Source organism: Leucoraja erinacea, chromosome 25, assembly GCF_028641065.1.
Source record: "Leucoraja erinacea ecotype New England chromosome 25, Leri_hhj_1, whole genome shotgun sequence".
Taxonomy (NCBI): Eukaryota; Metazoa; Chordata; class Chondrichthyes; order Rajiformes; family Rajidae; genus Leucoraja; species Leucoraja erinaceus.
This window is the reverse complement of record NC_073401.1, coordinates 9,264,200-9,285,716: the sequence shown is the minus strand read 5'-3', so window position 1 is coordinate 9,285,716 and position 21,517 is coordinate 9,264,200.

The following is a 21,517-nucleotide window of genomic DNA, read 5'->3' as shown; positions in this document are numbered from 1 at the left end:
TATATACATTTCAAAATGGAACCGGTTGTTACTGCCAAACAACTAAATTCCAAAGAATACTTCATGGCAAGCATTGATCTTAAAGATGTTTACTATTTAGTACCATTCACAAGGATCATTGCAGATACCTGAAATTTACCTGGATGGGGCAGCTATAGCAGTTTAAAGCGTTACCCAATGGGTTCACATCAGCCCAAGATTGTTCACCAAGACACTAAACCCAGCTCTGGCAATATTCAGAAGACAAAAACATATTGTCATGGCATATCTTGATGATATCTTAAATGGTATGCAAGACCATGGAATTGACTATGTTAGCTGTATCAGCTACCAAACAGTTATTCGAAACCCTGGGATTGTCTTACATTCAGATAAATCTAAGTTGAAGCCATCCACAATCATGGACTACTTGGGCTTCACAATTAATTCAGTCCACGTGACTGTAACATTGCCAAGAGACAAAATAGCTGAATTGGCACAATCATGCAACAATTTAATGGTCAACAAACTACCAACTACTCGACAAGTAACAGAGTAATTGGGAAAATGATAGCAGCATTTCCGGCTACATAATTCAGACCTTTGCACCAAAAACGACATACAGGTCATTATGATCGTGTCATGAAGTTACCCACTGAAGCAATATCAGAACTACAGTGGTGGGCCAAAAACGTTTGGCATAGTTTCAGCCCTATTATCATCACTAACCTTACGTCAGTTATCCAAACAGACGCCAGTGCTCAAGGCTGGGGAGCAACTAACTCTATATCCAGCACAAGTAGTAGATGGACTAAACCAGAGTCATCATTACCACTTACACTGGGCATTAATTATCTAGATATGTTGGGTGACTTTTATGGTTTAAGAGCATATGCATAAATATGCATCACTTGCATGTACGGTTACAAATAGATAATACTACGGTGGTGGCCTACATTAACCATATGGGCGGCATAAAATCGGTATCATGCGACAAGTTGGTCAACACAATTTGGCAATGGTGTGTCCAAAGACATATTTGGCTATCAGTAACTTACCTGCCAGGTAAGCTAAATACAGTGGCAGACACCAGGTCACGTTTTTCGCAAAAGTTATCAAGCAATATGGCACGCCAGATATCGATTTATTTGCATCAAGGCTAAATCACCAGGTACCTATGTATGTCGCTTGGGAACCAGACCCTGAGGCAGCAGCGGTAAATGCGTTTGCGCTGGATTGGGGAAATTCTTCTTCTATGCATTTCCTCACTTCTGCCTCATCAGTCGGGGACTACGCACAATACAAATGAACTCTGCTTCAGGTATTTTGATAGTAACCGACTGGCCTACGCAGCCATGGTTCCCAATACTCCATGACCTGGTTGTTGAAGCTCCGATGGTATTCCCCAGTGACCCAGAGTTATTAACACCCAGGGTCGGGCACAAGCCACCCGTGCCATGAAAAAAAAAAATCAAACTCCTGGGTTGCAGATTCTGCACAAACCACTTCTGGGACTGGGATTATCATAACAAACCGTCGACACCATGTCAGCATCCCTCCGAACATCCACTAAAAAACAACACTTGTCCAGCATCAAAAAATGGGAGAAGTACTGCTTGGATACAGGGACCACCTATTCTCCCTGTGAATGTGTGGGTTTTCTCTGAGTGCACTGGTTTCTTCCCTCACTCCAAAAATGTACAGGTTTGTAGATTAATTGGCCTCGATAAAAATTGTAAGTTGTCCCTAGTGTGTAGGATAACACTTGTGTACGACAGGATGATCGCTGGTCGGCGCGGACTCAGTGCGCCGAAGGGCCTCTTTCCGTGCTGTATCTCTAAAGGCTAAAGACTATGTTGTCCCACTTACCCATCTACTCCCTACATACTAGGGGAACCAATTAACCTATAAACCTGAATGTCTTTGGGATGTGAGAGGAAACCAGAGCACCTGGTGGAAACCAATGCGGTCACAGGGAACCTTGCAAACTCCACACAGACAGCATCCGAGGCGAGGATCGAACCCGGGTCCCTGGTGCTGTGAGACAGCAGTTTAGTTTTGAGATACAGTGTGGAAACAGGCCCTTCGGCCCGTGAAGTCTGTGCTGACCAACTATCCCCGTACACTAACACTATCACTGTACTTAGTGAGTTAATTGTCCTTAGTATGTTAGTACACACTAAGGACAATTTACAATTGTTACTGAAGCCAATTAATTTACAGGGGGGTCAATTAACCAACACGGCATACAATTACCCACACGGTCACGGGGAGAATGAACAGAATCCATTCAGACAGCGCACATACTCTGGATCGAACCTAGGTTTCTGGCAGCAGCTGTAAGGCAGCAACTCTACCGCTGTGGTGCCCTAGTTAGCAGATCCAACTAACATAACAAATTCTCAAATTCTGAAAATGTGGGACTTTGTAGTAAATACAGGAGTGTAAAGTTCTAATACCACTGAGGAATCACTGTGCCTGCCAGAACATACGAGCTGGCTCATGCCATCTTCTCAATAATAGATTAAATACTTATTTTAACAAGACTCCTTCTCTGCACAATGATCTGCTTCTGGTAAGGTTCCAAGTCCCATTGCGATGAGAATTGATAGCTGTCATTTTTAAGAAATGCGATTGTTAGACTGCGCATTGTATTCTGCTGTTAAGCCGTTCTATGTCAGTCGGCTGAAACTATGAATCTTAACTCATGCTAAGATAGTCAGGTGGGCCATCTCTCAGCCTCACCTCATTCAACCTCTGGATGTTGGATGCCTGGTTACAACTTTCCTATTTCAAGATATGAAACTAGAAATTAGATCTTGGAATGCAATCCTTTTTCAACAGGATCAAAATGAATTTTATTTTTAGATATAAAATATACAGGCCGGCGCGGTGGTGGAGTTGCTGTCTTACAGCGCCAGAGACCCGTGTTCGATCCTGACTATAGGTGCTGTCTGTACGGAGTTTGTACATTCTCTCTGTGTGGGTTCTTTCCGAGATCTTCGGTTTCCTCCCACACTCCAAATATGTACAGATTAATTGGCTTTGGTTAAAATGGTAAATTGTCCCTACTGCGTGTAGGATAGTGTTAGTGTGCGGGCATCGCTGGTCGGTGCGGACTCAGTGAGCCGAAGGGCCTGTTTCCGGCGCTGTATCTCTAAACTAAACTAAACTATACATCATGCAAATGCAATTCAAGTATTTTAATGGGTGCATGTGTAGTATTGCGTGCAGTTCTGGTCACCCCATTAGAGGAAGGATTTGGAAGCTTTGGCAAGGCTGCAGCTGAGGTTTACCAGTGTAGTGCCTTGATTAGCTACAGGAAGATTCTGGACAGACTTGGATTGCTTTCCCTGCAATGCCAGAGGTTGTGGAAAAACCTGATTGAAGTACATATTTTTTTAGAAGCATAGATAGGATAGACAACCGGAATCTGTATCCCAGGATGGGAAAATCAAATATGAGGGGAAAGCTTTAAGGTGTGTGGAGCAAAGTTTAACGGAGATATACAGGGCAAGTTTTTGATGGTTGTGAGTGCCTGGAACACGCTGCCAGATGAGGTGGTTGAGGGAGATGCCTATTAATGGCATTTACAGGCATGTGGATATGCAAGGAATAGGGGGTTGGGGTGTATAAATTATGTGCAGGCAGATAACAGTTGGTTTAGAATCAAAAAGCTGAAGTAACTCAGCGGGCCAGGCAGCATCTCTGGAGAGAAGGAATGGGTGACGTTTCTGAAGAGGGTCTGAAGAAGGGTCTCGAGCCGAAACGTCACCCATTCCTTCTCTCCAGAGATGCTGCCTGTCCCGCTGAGTTACTCCAGCTTTTTGTGTCTATCTTTAGTATAAACCAGCATCTGCAGTTTATTGCACAACAGTTGGTTTAGAAGTCTCTTTAGACTTTAGATTAGACTTTAGAGATACAGCTCGGAAACAGGCCCTTTGGCCGACCGATGCCACACCGACCAACAATCACCCCGTACACTAGCACTATCCTACATGCTAGAAATGATTTACAATTTTATGTAAGCCGATTAAGCTACAAGCCTATACGTCCTTGGAATGAGGGAGAAAACCGGAACACCTGACGAAAACACTCGTAGCCTCAAGACGAATGAACAAACTCTGTACAGAGAGCACCCGTGGTCAGGGTCTACCCAGGTCTCTGGCACTGTAAGGCACCACTCTGCCTTTGGTCTTGGCATCATGTTCGGTATATATGTGGTGGGCTGAAGGGCCTCTCCTTGTGCTGTATTTTATACGAGTTCCATATTATACGAGTGGTTCCAGAGTTTCAACCAGGCAGAGTACACAGCAGTGCAGTGTGACAATGGCCTTGAGAGTTGAGAGGCTGCATCAAGCTGTCAGGCCGTGGGTGAAGGCCATGATCATGTCTCCACTGAATTAAATCCTGATAAGTGCAACGTGATGCTTTTAAGAATGACTAATAAATATAGAACAGACACCGTAAATGGTAGGGTCTTAGCCGGTATTGAGGAACAGAGGGACTTTGGCATTCAAGTCCAATGAACTCTGAAGGTGGCAGCAAGGTTCTAGGCCCACCAAGTCCACACCGACCAGCAATCACCCATACACTAGTTCTATTCTACACACTAGGGACAATTTACACACGCCAATTAATCTAGAAACCTGCACGTCTTTGGAGTGTGGGAGGAAACCAGAGCACTCGGAGAAAAACCACACGATCACAGGGAGAACGTACAAATTCCGTACAGACAGCACCCATAGTCGGGATCGAACCCGGGGCTCTGGCGCTGTAAGGCAGCAATTCTACCGCTGTGCCACCGTTCCATCCCAGTCAATTGCATTATTTTGACATTCACATCAATTGATCGTCCAAATTAATAATGTTCTTTAGTTTAGCACAAGGTTCTAAAGCTATGATACGTTGGTGAAGAGGTAAATAATTCTGGTCAAAAAGTCTGAGTTTCTGTGAATTTGATTGTCCAGATCAATCCAGAATTGAGTTGAACTTATTATAAGCTTGGAAACAGTAATTTATTTTACAATAGAACAAAATACACAGATTGGTCAAAAAAACTAGAATCTTAGACAATTTTTTTCTCCCACTGATTTCATGGACAGGGTAACAAGTTTAATGATTCTGATTCAGGTTCCATGAAAGACTTTAAATCAGTTTAATCAAAGTGACTTTATGATCTAGATCATGCTTAATTATCCACTTTTCCCTGGATATGCAGCTGACTTCAAAGAAAGATTCTGGAGGAGGCATCACTTCATGTTTACATAATGCAGTCAGTGTGAGGTCATTTTCACCAGAGAGTTACTTTGCGTAAGAATGAAAATGGTGTGTGGATGTTGCTTGCAGAGAATTTATTTTTAGAACAAAGTTTTAAAATCCTCACCAGAATCAGCCAAAATAATTTAGAATGAAATTGTACCTTTGAAATGAAGCTGTGATATGCTGCTGCAAGCTGCAGAGAAAAAAACACCCAGCCTTCCTACATACTGTAGTTCAGCTTAGTTTAGAGATACAACACAGAAACAGCCACTTTGGCCCATCGAGTCTTAATGTACCCATCCAAATGTTTTAAGAAACATTTTGACAAGTACATAGTTGGGATAGGTTTTTAGAGGGATATGGGCATCATGCTGGCAGCTGGGACTAGTGTTGATGGGGCATCTTGGTTAGCATGGGCAAGTTGGGCCGAAGGGCCAGTTTCCACCGTGCATGTCTCTATGACTGATCATCGATCATCCCTTCACACTAGTTCTGTTATCGTCAACTCCCTACACATTATTGGGAGGGGGGGGGGGGGGTGCAGCCGCTGTCTCACAGGGCCAGAGACCCCGGGGTTTAGAGTCATAGAGTCATAGAATGATACAGTGCGGAAACAGGCCCTTCGGCCCAACTTGCCCACACCGGCCAACATGTCCCAGTTGCACTAGTCCCACCTGCCTTTGTTTGGTCCATATCCCTCCAAACCTGTTCTATCCATGTACCTGTCGAAATGTTTCTTATAACTAACAGTCTAACTGTTTCTTAGATGTTGGGTTGTCCCTGCCTCAACTACCTTCACTGGCAGCTCGTTCCATGCACCCACCACCCTTTGTGAAAACATTACCTCTTATTCCTATTAAATCTTTTCCCCTTCACCTTAAACCTATGTCGTCTGGTCATTGATTCACTTGCTCTGGACAAGAGGCTCTGTGCATCCAATATCCCACAGGCTGGACACAAGGAGGATCACCCGGAGCAAAGGTTACACTAGTCCTCAACCCATAGTCATGCTTTTGTCCTGGTGGAGATTTTGCTATGGGTGTTCTTGGAAGAGAAGATGAACATATCATTGCAATCAGTAAGAGCGGGAGTAAATAAAATATTAGAGCAGCACAACTGAGAGAGCTGCTGCGTCACAGCTCCAGAGACCCCTGTTCGGTCCTGACTTCAGGTGTTGTCTGTGTGGAGTTTGCAAGCTCTCCTTGTGACCACTTGGGTTTCCTGCCAGTGCTCCGGTTTCCTGCCATATCTCAAAGACGTGCGGGTTTGTTGGTGAATTGGCCTCTATAAAATGACCCCTAATTTGTAAGGAGCGAATGCGAAAGAGAATTAACATAGAACTAGTGTGAACGGTTGATTGATGGTTGGCATGGACTTAGTGGGCAGAAGGGCTTGTTTCCCTGCTCTATCTCCGAACTAAATTAGGCGCAATTTACAGAGGCCAATTAACCTACAAACCTGCATGTCCTTGGGATGTGGGAGGAAACTGGCGCACCCAAAGGAAATCTGCACATGGTTACAGGGCAACCGTGCAAACTCCACACAGACAGCACACAAAGTCAGAATCGAACAAGGATTTCTGGAGCTGGGAGACACAAGGAAGAGATAGATCAGCCATGATTGAATGGCGTAGTAGAATTGATGGGCCGAATTCTGCTCCTATCACATGACCTCATGATCTTTTTTTAGTTGTGGGTGCCTGGAACGCGCTGCTATGGGTGGTGGTGGAGGCAGATATAAAAGTGGCACTGAAGTGTTTTGGATAGGCACATGAATATGCAGGGAATGGAGGGATAGGGATCACATGTACATAGTCAGAGGAAATTTGTTTCACTTGTCATCCTGTTCATTGTGGGCTGAAGGGCTCTCGATCCTGTGCTGCACTGTTCCATGTCTGGCGGTGACCCATGCAGTAACAGGAGAAATGTGCAGGAAGGAACTGTAGATGCTGGCTTAAACCGAAGATAGACACAAAATGCTGGAGTAACTCAGCAGGACAGGCAGCATCTCCGGAGGGAAGGAATGGGTGACATTTGCATAAAGGTCTTGACCCGAAAACGTCACCCATTCCTTCTCACCAGAGAAGCTGCCTGTCCCGCTGAGTTACTCCAGCATTTTGTGTCTATCTTCGGTTTAAACCAGCATCTGCAGTTCCTTCCTACACATGAGAGCATATGCCAACAGATTGTGTGGGTATTGTACTGAAATAAATAATGTTTGAATAGGATGGAGTGCCTCCTTGGGATTGGTAGAAAACCTATAAATGTTGTGTTTCTCTGCTTCCCCCACTCCCTCCCTCCCTCCTCTTCCAAATGCTTTCGCTCCTTACCCGAGTCATTTAGATATCTCAACTGTGTAAAGCACAGCTGCTACTCAATTTTTTTTAAAGCTTCTGATACTGCAGTTATTTGTTTGTGATTGAAATTTCAAGTCCTACTATGGCATCTGGTGAATTTAAATTCAGTTAATTGAATAATTTGGGAATTATAAAGCTATTATCAGTAATATTGAATATCACACTCTTCAACGCTCATAAAACACCATCAGGTTCATTACTATCACTAATCTGCTGTCCGTATCCCTTAAGCAAATGAATAATGCTTAACTGCTCTGTGAAATGGTTTGAGAGGGATAATTGCTGTCACCAAGTGCGATAAGAATAAAATTAAACTGGCCACCCGTTACCAGATTTAACAGATTTGACTCTTCGGTCCTGCAAAGTCCCCTTTATTAACAAATGGAACTATTCCCAAAATTACAAGACTTGGTCCAAAGATTAGTCAAGCAAATGCCTGGCACTGTCGTAATTACAGAATCATAACACTAAAATGGAGAATACAGCATCTGTCCTTTTACTCCTTCTCTTCCCACCATCCAGGCATCTGAACTCTCCTTACAAGTGGAGTGGCGTTTCACATGCACCTCTTCCCACTGTATCCAGAACAGCATTTGCAGAACAGCACCTTTCAATCTGCAAGGGTGTATCCTGAAGATTGAGTTACCTTTCATTCTTCATGGTACCCAGGCCACTCGTAAGACCAATGTCAACCATAAGCTTGAAGGGCAGGATCAATGGTTCAAGGGTTCAAGGGTTCAAGGGTTCAAGGGTTCAAAGGTGCGAGGGTTCAAGGGTCCTTTATTGTCACATGAGCAAACACAGCAAAATTATTTTCTTTTCTTGCAAGCAGTTCGGTAAAGTATCGCTACACCTCAGCACAATCCACGATTAGTAAAGTGTGCAGAAATAGCCCACTGAGGCCGCATGCAAGCGTTGTGTTTTGGCGCCATTTTCAAAGTCCAGCCTGTGCTCCAGGTCTTGAGTGGAGCCCGGACAAGACGAGACCCAGGCTGTTGCAGGGCGTCTGGATCATCCAGCAAACCAACGTCCCTCTCCTCACCCGTCCACCTTTCTTGCCTGAGGGTGCCTCCCGCAGGGCAACAGCACTAATGTTGTCCCTGAGGGTGCAGAAGGCCACACCCTGGTTATTCTACCACCGGCCGGCCTTGCTCCTCACATCCCTCATCACATGGCCAGACGCAGAAGAAACATCTCACGATCCTTCTTAGCCCTCCAGGGCTTGATATTGAATTTGATAACTTCAAGTAAATTGCTTTTATTTCTCTCTCTACAGATATTGGTGGATTCAATAAGCCCCTTTGCTTCATTTCTCTCCTGTCTCTAACTGCTAATATTTAGTTTAGTGTAGAGATACTGCATGGAGACAGGCTCTCTGGCCCACTGACCCAGGCCTGCCAGCGATCGCCCGTACATTAATTCTGTCAATCACACAGAAGGCAATTAACCTGCAAACCTGCACGTCTTTGGAATGTAGGAGGAAAGCAGAGCACCCGGAGAAAACCCACGCGGTCACAGGGAGAACATACAAACTCTGTACAGACGGCACCTGTGGTCAGCATTGAACCCAAGTCTCTGCGCTGGTAGGCAGCAACTCTATCGCTGCGCCACCGTGCATGATGGTATTGTGACCACTTTGCTCTCTCTCGTATCACAGATAGTCCCCCCCCCCCCCCTCCACTCTTCTCACTTCTACAATTTAAGTCAACTGTACCACTCTGCTCTGCTTCTCTCTGTTCCTCCATCATAAGCGAGAACTGGGTGCACTCTGTCCTAGAGCTGCTTTCATGTCTATTCCCTTTGATTCTGTGTTTCGCTAAGTTCTCCTTCATTTGTGACTTTAATAAACACCTTATGATAATACAAGAAGACGGTATCTACAGCTTTCACCATCATTTTACTAAACTAATGTGTAAATTATTTTACTTATTTACTAAAGTAAGTAATTTACTTTAATTATTTACTTATTAAAGTAACTAAACCTTCTTTATTAACTCATCACAAAATTAATTTTGGTTCATCAAACACAATTTACCTTTAACAAATTTGTGTTGACTCTCCTCTCAAACGCTTTTCAAATGCTTATTAATGTTTCGCCTGATTTTTTTCCAAGGGGCTTTTCCCCAACCAAGGTTAAGAGGATAATTCTCTATAATTCTCGTGGCTGCCCACCAGTCCCAGCCACAGTGGTAGTGGTCCCGATCCCGTTACACTCACTCTTGGCCACACACCTGCTCACACTCCCCATCACACACCTGGAGTCACTCAGTCTCACACCTACTCACACTCCTACTCACACTCCCAGTCACACACCTGGACTCACTCCCATTCACACACCTACTCACACCTACTCACACTCCTACTCACACTCCCAGTCACACTCCTACTCACACTCCCAGTCACACACCTGGACTCACTCCCATTCACACTCCCAGTCACACACCTACTCACACTCCCAGTCATACACCTACTCACACTCCCAGTCATACACCTACTCACACTCCCAGTCACACACCTACTCACATTCCCAGTCACACACCTGGACTCACTCCCATTCACACTCCAACTCACACGTCTACTCACATTCCTACTCACACTCCCAGTCACACACCCACTTACACTCCTACTCACACTCCTAGTCACACTCCTACTCACACTCCCAGTCACACACCTACTCACACTCCCAGTCACACACCCACTTACACTCCTACTCACACTCATAGTCGCACGCCTACTCGCACTCCCAGTCACACACCTACTCACACACCAACTCACACTCCCAGTCACACACCTACTCACACTCCAAGCCACGCTCCTACTAACACTCCCAGCCAAGGACCTGGCCCCGTTGCTGGCCGCTAACCTTGCTGTGCATGTCTTTGCTCCTGGACATGTTCCCACTCCCGGTGTAAACATTGCGAGCCCAGTCATCTGCTGAGGGTGAGTGGCTCAGGCAGGTGAGCATTAGTGCTAGTGGCAGACAATTCAATTAGTAACATAGCAACATAGAAAGTAGGTGCAGGAGAATACCATTCGTCCCTTCGAGCCAGCACCGCCATTCAATATGATCATGGCTGATCATCCAGAGTCAGTACCCCGTTCCGTTCCTGCTTTCTCCCCATATCCCTTCATTCCATTCGTCCTCAGAGCTATATCTAACTCTCTCCACGTAACGACCACATTAGCAACCAATAACTAGTGCAAATTGAAATTCTTGCAACATTTTATTATCAATAAAATAAAAACAAGGATATCTGTAAATATTCAGCGGTTCAGACAGCATCAATGGAGAGAAAGCAGTTGCTACCTAACCTAAGGAGTATTTTAGCATTCTCTGTTCATATCTCATATTTTCAGCATTGACAAGCTTTTTGAATTGCGTATTTCAATCAGTTTTATGTACCACAGTTAACTGAATGCAAATATCCATCATATCATAAACTTAGAATAATGTCTGTGAACCGCCCTTTCATGATTGAACCAACCAGAGAGCTTTTTATGAGTTTGTACTCTGCAAACAAACCTTTGAGATTCTGGAACGTCGACTAGTCAGCACAATGGGGAAATGCACAAAGTTGCCAACATTTGCCACCAGCATGGAGCTTTACAGGCTGGGACTGAGAAAAAAGTCTGCGTTATTAATCCACTTCTTTGCTTTTGCTGAGTTAACCATATTGCTCAAGCATGATATTTGGCCTTTCTTTGGTGTAAACTGCTTAATTTAATCCCTGTCTCTGTACTCACTGCCGGCCTTTGATGATAGCGGCAGAGTCACTACTCAACATGTTCAGGGATCTGTCTGCAACGTGGCATCAGAGCAGTAGGCCTTTTTCAATGGATGAAATATTTATTTTCTCATCGATTAGTAATCTTCATCTGTTACCTGGTAAAACCGACTGATGCGACTCATGCATCTGATGTAACCCAAATACTTTTTATTCTTTTGAAAGGTGGCAACGCCTATAGAGACGCCGACCCTCTTACATTATTGTCTAAAATGATTTGTCCTTCAACTTTATCTTCCCCAAATCCCCAAAATGATTTAAACTGCCGCCGTTTGAGCTCATTTCTGGTGTTTCATCAATGTTCCTGATGTAGGTCACTGCTCATCAGCAAGAGTGTACTGCCATTTGTCTTTAACATTGGCCTTCATGGGTTCTCATACAAGCAAGTAATAGTCAATGAACAAATCCCCAAGGATATCTCCCCTATTATTGGGAGAAGACCTGTCCTGCCTTTAAAACATGCTGTCCCATTAGCTGTATGCCAACGCTTGTTGGTTCTACTTGAGTTGGCTTTCCCTAATATTTCCTGGCTAACCCCCCCCGTTCCAAGGTTTTAATTCTTCTCCAAACATTGAATTTCCCCTGAAGATTTCTCGCTGGGAAATGGGTTATTTCCCTTTGGAGTGGAAATCCATCTGTACCTCCAGAGCTGTAACCGATAAGTGGAGCATGTTGGTTCCTGGCCACAGGAGAAAGTTGTTTATCCTGGAGGAGATCTCATCAGACTACCTCATCCTTCAGGACCAGAGCCACCCCATGGAGATGGTTTTCCTCTTCAGGTTTGCCCTTCCTCACACTTTCAGCTGGCCTTTTCCCACCTGTCTCGTCTCACTCACGGTGGTGATGCAGACGTCAAAGTGCCTCAGCTTCTGGGACCTGACAGTGGAACAACATCAGGTCACAGCAGTAAAGTTACTGCCTTACAGCACCAGAGGCACCAATTGACCTACTAACCTGTACGTCCTTGGAAAGTGGGAGGAGACTAGATTATGTAAAGAAAATCCATGTATTCACAGGGAGAACATACAAACTCCACACAGACAGCACCTGCAGTCAGGATCGAACTCGGGTCTCTGGCACTGTAAAGCAGCAACTCTACCGCTGTACCACTGCGTTGAATTACTGCAGCGCGGTGTGTCCTTTTGTGTATTAACCAGCATCTGCAGCGCTTTGTTTCTACATCTGACAGCACAAGCAAGCCAAACCCAAGTTCTCTCTTAGACAACATCCCCATTAGCCAAGGTTGTAGTTAGCTTATATCAGGGCCATATCAGTTGTATATTGACACCAGGTTACGGAAACAGACATTCTACACCGAGCTCCATTGTCCTGGTTTACAGAAGAACTGATTCACGATTCTTCATCGACTCAAGGGAATCCCTGGCCTGTGAGTATTCAAAATGTAGGAGCGTCTGGAGAATGTGGAAGCCCATTGAAAGGGCATGACTGGAGTTCACCATTCCATTACCACCCATCCATCTATCACACCAAGCACTCCTGGACCACGGAACTAAATTTGTGGTTACCCCATTGGCTTCATCAGCCACCTCAGAACCTATAAGGATTGTAGGTGGCGCACTGTCACAGCTGGAAGAGGTGCTATTTGCTATCTCACAGCGTCAGAGACCTGGGGTCCATCCTGTCCTCAGCTACCGTCCATGCGGAGTTTGCACGTTCTCGGGGGGATTTTCACCGGGTGCTCTGGTTTCCGCCTACACCCCAAAGAAGTGTGTGTGTGTTTGTAGGTTGAGAGACCCTTTGTAAATTGCCTCTTGTGTGTAGGGAGTGCATGCCCAAGTGGGATAACATGGAACTAGTGTGAATAGGTTGACGTGGACTCTGTGGACCAAAGGACCTGTTTCCATGCTATATATCTTTAAACTAAATTGGAACTGAACATGATCATTCTCACCCTCAATGAAAATAATGGTTGGTAATTTGCATTGTTCAATAAAAGTAATCAAATATTTCTCCTTGTGTATCACTGCGACATCCTCCAATTATAATCCCAACAACCAGTTCCACCCCTTCTGTATGCACTCCTCCAATTGCAGCCCCTTGATTGTGTCCATGCTTTCCTTTCCTCTAGTTATATGCACACCGTAAGCAATTTCTTCCTTAACCCTCTGCAACCCCTCTGGGGCGACACGGTGGCGCAGCGGTAGAGTTGCTGCCTTACAGCACTGGAGACCCGGGTTCGATCCTGACTACGGGTGCTGTCTGTACGGAGCTTGTACAATCTCCCCGTGACCTGCGTGGGTTTTCTCCAGGTGCTCCGGTTTCCTCCCACACTCCAAAGGCGTACAGGATTGCAGGGTAATTGGCTTGGTAAAGTTATAAATTGTCCCTAGGATAATGTTAGGATTGTAGGATAATGTTAGTGTGCAGGGATCGTTGGTCGGCGTGGACTCGGTGGGCTGAAGGGCCTGTTTCTGCGCTGTATCTCAAAAGTCTAAACTAAACTCTGTCCCTCTATCTCTGTATCCTCATTTAAATCACCCCTTACTACCTTTCTGTTGAACATATCCCTCACCCAATACCTCCTCCTGTCTGACATCAAACTCCATGTACCAATGCTCTTGTGAAGCACCTTGAGATGTTTTACTGCATTAAAGATGCTGTACAATTGCAATTTGTTTGCTGGTCTGGCATCATTTAGATGATGTCACCATGCAAGTCATGGGAACTAACTTGTTTGATATTCAATCATTAAAACAAATGCTGAAGTTTATTGCATATGCAGAAGTGACTTATCCAATTTAGGAAATGGATAATAAAATGCAGGAGCTTATTCACCCCAATGCATCTAAGAATGCGTTTATCACCAGAATGCATCCACAGGTTAATGTTGTGACCATTATGATGTTAAGATTTATTAGTGAATTGAAAAAGGTCTGTAAATTCACAGCAGATGTTTGACATGGTCAATGTGACCATTTTGTGTGTCTCAAGGACCTCTGTTGTAAAATTAATATTTACCTTAAACAAAATTTTACACTGCTATGAAATTTAACACATATGGCAACCGGACTATGTTACAATGGCAGGAAGGAACTGCAGATGCTGGTTCGTACCGAAGATAGACACAAAGTGCTGGATTAACTCAAAGGGTTATGCCCCTGTCCCACTTAGGAAACCTGAACGGAAACCTCTGGAGACTTTGTGCCCCACCCAAGGTTTCTGTGCGGTTCCCGGAGGTTCCCTGGAGGTTTTTGTCAGTCTCCCTACCTGCTTCCACTACCGGCAACCTCCGGCCACCACCTGCAACCTCCGGGAACCGCATGGAAACCTTGGGTGGGGCACAAAGTCTCCAGAGGTTTCCGTTCAGGTTTCCTAAGTGGGACAGGCCCTTTAGGCAGCATCTCTGGAGAAAAGAACTAGGTGACATTTCAATTTGTCACCTATTCCTTCTGAATAAGGGCCTGAGGAAGGGTTCCAATCCGAAACAGCATCTATTCCTTTTGTCCAGAGATGCTGCATGACCCGCTAACTCTCTCCAGCACTTTGTGTCTATCTTCCAGGTTACAATGACATTTTATCATTGCTTGTTACAGACTGTGGCCCCAGTGAAGCAGAAGTTGTCCTTTGGGTTATGATTTAACAAAAGAGCTGTATGTATTTTTTATTCTATTATAAAAAGCTCTTCAAAAGTGAGAGTCTTGGTTTGACAACCCTTTGAATTCATTGAAGATGTAACAAAGAATGTAGCCGGAAGTAATGCAACATCTGTGCCACATGTACAGATTACTCAAAGATCTTTGTTGAAGTATTGAATAACAGACTCATGAATAAGTTCAGAGCATTTTCTGTCAAGTAACACAAAGCATAAAGAGAGCCAACTAGGCAGAGAGTATTGTGTGGGGTAGAAGTTACCCTGCCAAAGAGGCCTTGGTCTGAGAGGCTGAGGGCGTGGACCACACGGCCTACGGAGGTGGAGCAGCGGTGGAGGTCACCACGTCTATGCTCGGCCAGGCCAACCCTGCAATGCCGCCAGCACAACAGCCCTTCATGATCAGATCAAGGATCTTACAACAACTGGGACTTGAAAATGGAGTCAAACTCGCGACGCTGTATACTGTCTCAGTGTACTACTTCTATACACATGGAATGTATATGAGATGTATCTAAGTGCTTGTGTATAGTGATACTTAGAGTCATAGAGTGATACAGTGTGGAAACATGCCCTTCGGCCCAACTCGCCCACACCGGCCAACAATGTCCCAGCTACACTAGTCCCACTTGACTGCGCTTGGTCCATATCCCTCCAAACCTGTTCTATCCATGTACTGGTCTAATTGTCTCATTTAAGAAACAATTAGACCGGTAGATGGATAGGACAGGTTTGGAGGGATATGGACCAAGCACAGTCAAGTGGGACTAGTGTAGCTGGGACATAATTGATGGGATAATCCCAGCCTCAACAAACTCCTCTGGCAGCTTGTTCCATACACCCACCACCCTTTGTGTGAAAAGATTACCCCTTGGATTCCTATTAAATCCTTTCCCCTTCACCTTGAACTTATGTCCTCTGGTCCCCAATTGCCCAATGATCTCTTTATGTTATTAGAATCTTAATTTGGATACTTGTACGGAACTCTATATAGAAATGAATTCCACAGCACCTTGGTACCTGTGACAAATAGAATACCATACCAAAAGGGGGGTTTGGTTCTGATAGCAATCAGTGTCTAGACCAATCTGGACTTTGGAATCAAAAACATGTTTTGTAAATTTGCACATGAAGGATCAGTTATGAGAAGCGATGCAACAAATTACAAGAGAACACAGGTATATCTGGAGGATGACAAATGCATTTGACATTTGGTATATTTTTGGAAACAAACATAAGGAGACCATACATTGATTGGAAAACTGGAGGTTTCTAAGGGAACGGGATATACATATTTTTTTGTTTTTCGACTTCCATCAGTGAGGAATGTGGAGGAGTCACTGTGGTGGATGTTTATGTCACAAAGTATTTTTGTGTGTTCCATTGCTTTTTATTTGCATGACTGACTTGGCAAATGAAATTCCTCGTACGTTGCAAAACATACTTGGCTATTAAAGTTTTATCGCGATTGTGATTGTGATTGAGATACAAATCACAGAACATGAAACAGATTCACTTCTGTGCCATTGCGAACATTGGACTAGAACAGAAGCTGCAGACTCTCCTGACCTCTATTTTGTAATTAACTCCCCATTAAACTTCAGGGACTTAATTACAAAGCAGAAATGCAATGTTAAATATGTCTTAAACATAACTAGCCTACAAGGGGCAGCATGTTCACCATATTATACCTCGCAGAAGCAGAGGAGATGTGTTATTGGTTTGAGTTTGATTACATTTTTAGATATTATTGGATAATATTTAAAAAGTGATAAAAATCCAAAATATTAAAATGTATTTACACAAACAAACAAAATGAAATAATTTATACTCACTGCAAAAAATTTAAGACATCTAACTTAGCTTAAGCTTTCCTTGGTCTTTCACAGTCATTCCCCTCCATTCATATGAATGGCGACATTGCTACTGCACCAAGAACAGGTTTCCTGTTGTCTTTTCACAACAAAATCCATTGAACCTTTTGAGGCAGATGCACCAGCAGCATTCAAATGTATATGAGAGATTTTGCAGGGCTTTAGGGAAATTTGAGAATCGAGTCAGCTGATTTGCTTTCAGTACAGACTCGCCAGACTGAATGGTCCTCTTGCATGCTGTGACTGTTCTATCATCTAGCCCTCAGCTATAAGACTGCCAGCTGCGACTTGCATTGGTGCATCGTGCAGTCAGGTGCCATGGCGTCCATTAGAGGTAGTGAACACCAATGGTGTGGGTGGACACACGGTGCTGGAGTAACTCAGCGGGTCAGGCAGCATCTCTGGAGAAAATGGATGGATGACGGGTCGAGACCTTTCTTCAGCTGAAGAAGCACCCTGCCCTGAAATGTCACCCATCCTTTTTCTCCGGAGATGCTGCCTGACCCGCTGAGTTACCCCAGCATTTTGTGTCTATCTTATGTATATACTGCCATCCGAAGTTGCTTTCTACACATTTTCTCTCAAGGTATGTCTACTTTGAAGAAGTTCTCCTCTCTGTGATGGGAGTCCTGCAACAGTCTCCCCGAAGCCCTTAGAGCAGCTGCTATAGTCAGCATACCAGTGGTATAAATATTGATTTCTCTTACTTCGAGTAACCCCAACATTCCCTCTCTCTCCATCGCTCCCCCACCCAAGTTGCACCAGCTTCTCGTTTTCACCCAACAAACAGCTAGCAATTTCCTTTATCATCATTACTTTTTTTGCATATCTGTCATTCGTTGTTCTTTATCTCTCTACATCATTGTCTATATCTCTCGTTTCCCTGATCCCTAACTAGCCTGAAGAAGGGTCTTGACCTGAATCATCAACCGTTCCTTCTCTCCAGAGATGCTGCCGTCCCACTGAGTTACTCCAGCATGTTAAGACTATCTATAGTCAGCAAACCCTGTGGGAGTGGCAAGGAATTCCCCGCACTATCCAAGCTCGAGAGTGCGGTGAATATTAGCAAAAAGAAAAATGAACATTGCACACTTCAAAGTAAATACATTTTTAATTGTGCTCAGGGAACATTAAAGAAACAATATTGAAAAATATGTCTAAGTACTGCTTCCTGCTCTCAGCTTCCCACAATCTAAAGGCTCAGATGTTTGCCCAACAGTAGGAAGAAAAGAACAGAGGTCTTCCTACAATGTAAAGTGCATTTTTAATTAGAATCTTAGTCAGAATGAGAAAAACACAGTGGAAATCCTCGATGGGCTAATTCCACAGCTGGAGAATCAACTCTGTTATTTAAAATGCTCTTTAATTATCACCCCTGCATAATATCCCCAGGAGAGAAATTTACAGTAAATGCCTCATGTCTGGAGCTTTGCAGAGCAGACATAATGTTTGGAAACAGAGCATAGGTCAACTGCAGCCCACTCAACTTGCTATTCATTAAGATTAATAAGATATAAATTGTCTCGGCTGGGAATCTGGCACAGGTTCAATTTTTTGTTATAAATTCCAGTCACTTGAAGCTCTATGTTCAATCTTAAAGATGAGTAGTGAGAGTGGGGAGAGAGAGAGATCATAGTCTCAAGAGATTGTTATGACCATAGGGGCTGGTGTTACTGGCCAGGGGAGAGATTGCTTATGGCTGGGGTGGGTGCAGGAACCAAATCTTTTGTTTCGGAAACAGTGATCACCATCACTATTAATTGGCAACAGTGCCCCCTACTTGATAACCATCAACACTGAAGCACCTGAAGGCTATGTGCTCAGCCCCCTGCTCCACTCTCCCCATCCACGTGACCATGTAGCCAGATACAGCTACATCCCCATCTGTAAATTCCCCAACAATACCACCATGGTTGGATGAATAACAATGCAACAGAGTACAGGAGGGAGATTGAAAATGTGTTTGGATGGTGCCAGTACGACAATCCCCCGATATACATTGACGACACCAATGTTGAGAAGGCTGATAGCCTCAAATTCCTAGGAGTAAATCTCACCAGCAACTTGTCCTGGACCAGCCATATTGAAGCAATGGCCAAGAAAGTGCCCCATTGCCTCTACTTCCTTAGAAGGATTACGAAGTTTGGCATATCCCCAACAACTCTAACCAACCTCCACTGATGTGCCATAGAAAGTATTTTATCACGACAGGGTTTGGCATCAGCTCCATCCAAGAACGCAATAAATTGCAGAGAATAATGGATGTAGCCCAGACCATCACACAAACCATCGTCCCTTCCATTGACTCCATCTATGCTTCATGCTGCCTCGGCAAGGCCACCAGCATAATCAAGGACAAGTCTCACCCCGGTCACTCCCTCTTCTCTCCTCTCCCATCAGGCAAGAGGTACAATAGTGTGAAAACGCATACCTCCAGATTCAGGGACAGTTTCTTCCCAGCTGTTATCAGACATCGGAACCATCCTACCAACTAGAGAATGGTTCTGAGCTACGATCTACCTTTGTACACGTGACAACAAATTAAAGTAAAGTAAACTAAACTTGTTCTCAATGTTAGCAAGACCAAGATGCTGATCGTGGACTTCAGGAAGGGAACCTGTCTTCATCGATGGGTTGGCGGTGGAGAGTGCCACAGCTTGCGGTTCCTGGAGTTGGATATCTTGAAGATCTGCCCTTGGTGCAATCACAAGGAAAGCTCATAAACACCGGCACTTCTCAATATTGTGGCGATTCTGTACGTCAGAGAATACTCCATCAAACCTCAGCAGGTGTGCGGTAGAGAGCACACTGACTGGTTGTGTCACGGCCTGGATGGCAACTTGTGTGTGCCCAAGAATGAAGGAGATGACAGAGAGTGGTAGACATTGCTCGGTCCATCACAAGCATTGAGAAGTACAAGCTTTCCTTGCACCCCCAGGCACTTGAAGCTGTGACACTCTCCCAACCATTTAAGCAATCTATAGGAAGCACTGCCACAAATAAGCAGTTAGTATTATCAAAGACCCACACCAGCTGGTCACGCTCCCCTTTTGCTGCTACCATCGGGAAGAATCTCCCCGTTGGATTGCAACCTTGTCGTGGTTGGGGAGCTTGTGTGTCTCAGTGACCCCTAGAGCTTTGCCAGCAGGAGATTCATCTCTTGCAAGGGTCTCTCGTGCTGGACAGGTCGAAGGGGAGAGGCGTTACCTATTTCCTTCGCTCCATATATGCTGCTGCACCCGCTGAGTTTCTCCAGCATTTTTGTGTAACTAAGGTCTATTCATTTGTAGGTTTTTATATATACTGAACTTTTTTTGTCCTTTTTTATTAGTTTTACAGAATAACATGTTTACATATCTGTTGTGCTGCTTCAAGTAAAAATGTCATTGTTCCATTTTGCGACATATAACAGTAAAACTCTCTCTCTCTCTTCTCTCTCTCTATCCAAGGCCTGCTGAAATTTCTAATCCATCCACAGACCGTAAATTAAAAAAAAGATAACTTGGGCACCACTCTTTCCTATATTGGGAGAAATGAAAAACAAAATCGGCTATTTTGTCATTGTGGAGCTGCTTTGAGCTTATTTCAAGGTGAAAGATGAACTGGTCCCTTGAAGGCATAGATATTACAAGATGGCTGTCTTAATTGTATTGCGTTTGAAGAGAAAACATCCCAGTCAAGATGTTGATTTGAGAACCATCCAATGGATGGAGGGAGAAGAGATGGGTGTGTCATGATTTGCTTCCCCAATGAAAGAATGGATTCCAAAAATCAACCAGAACCCTTTAAAACCTTTTTTCGTTTAGGGATACAGTGCAGAAACAGGCCCTTTGGCCCATCGAATCTGTGCCAACCACTAGCACTATCCTACACACGAGGGACAATTTATAATTTTACCAATCCAATTGGCCTACAAACAGAGAAAACCCACCCGGTCATGGGGAGAACTCACAAACTCCGTACAGACAGCACCCGTAGTCAGGATTGTACCCGGGTCTCTGGCGCTGTAAGGCAGCAACTCTACCGCTGCGCCGCACTGTCTGAGAACAATTACTGTCACATGTGTTTTCTGTGATAGATAACTTCAAATTGACTTTAATAACGGATGCAGCGTTTGAAGTTGGGTTGATAAAGAACATCACAGGGAAGGGAGAAGGAACCCGCTGTGTCACTGGATTTCCCCACAGACTCTGGATAACAGCTGTGAAGCCATTAATAAAGAAGCCATGTTACTCTGTATAGTAATACGAGAGACAGGGCCATCTGCCAGTCAAAACGTGCAGAAACGCAGCACCGTTCATCGAGGTCTTGAAGCTACATCCCCGAGAGCCATGGAGGAATATTAGAGCAGACTAATGCTGAATGTGTTATGTTAATATCTTCCCATGTGTCTGTTCCAAGCCTACAAGGCTTGTGCTGAGAAAGCTGTGTGAACCTACTGTCAATCTGTCTGTCTCCGAGCAGTCAGAGCACTCTGCAATTTCGAGCTCACTGTGCAGGCAGCTGAGACTCGGCAACGTCGAGACAGCTCTTCTCCAGTCCCACCGACGTGACATTGCCACCTTCAACTTCGGCTCATTTTCTTTCTCTATTTTGTGACTGCTCCTGTCAAGATGCACCCAGTGCAAAAAGAAGGGGGAAAAATAAGGAA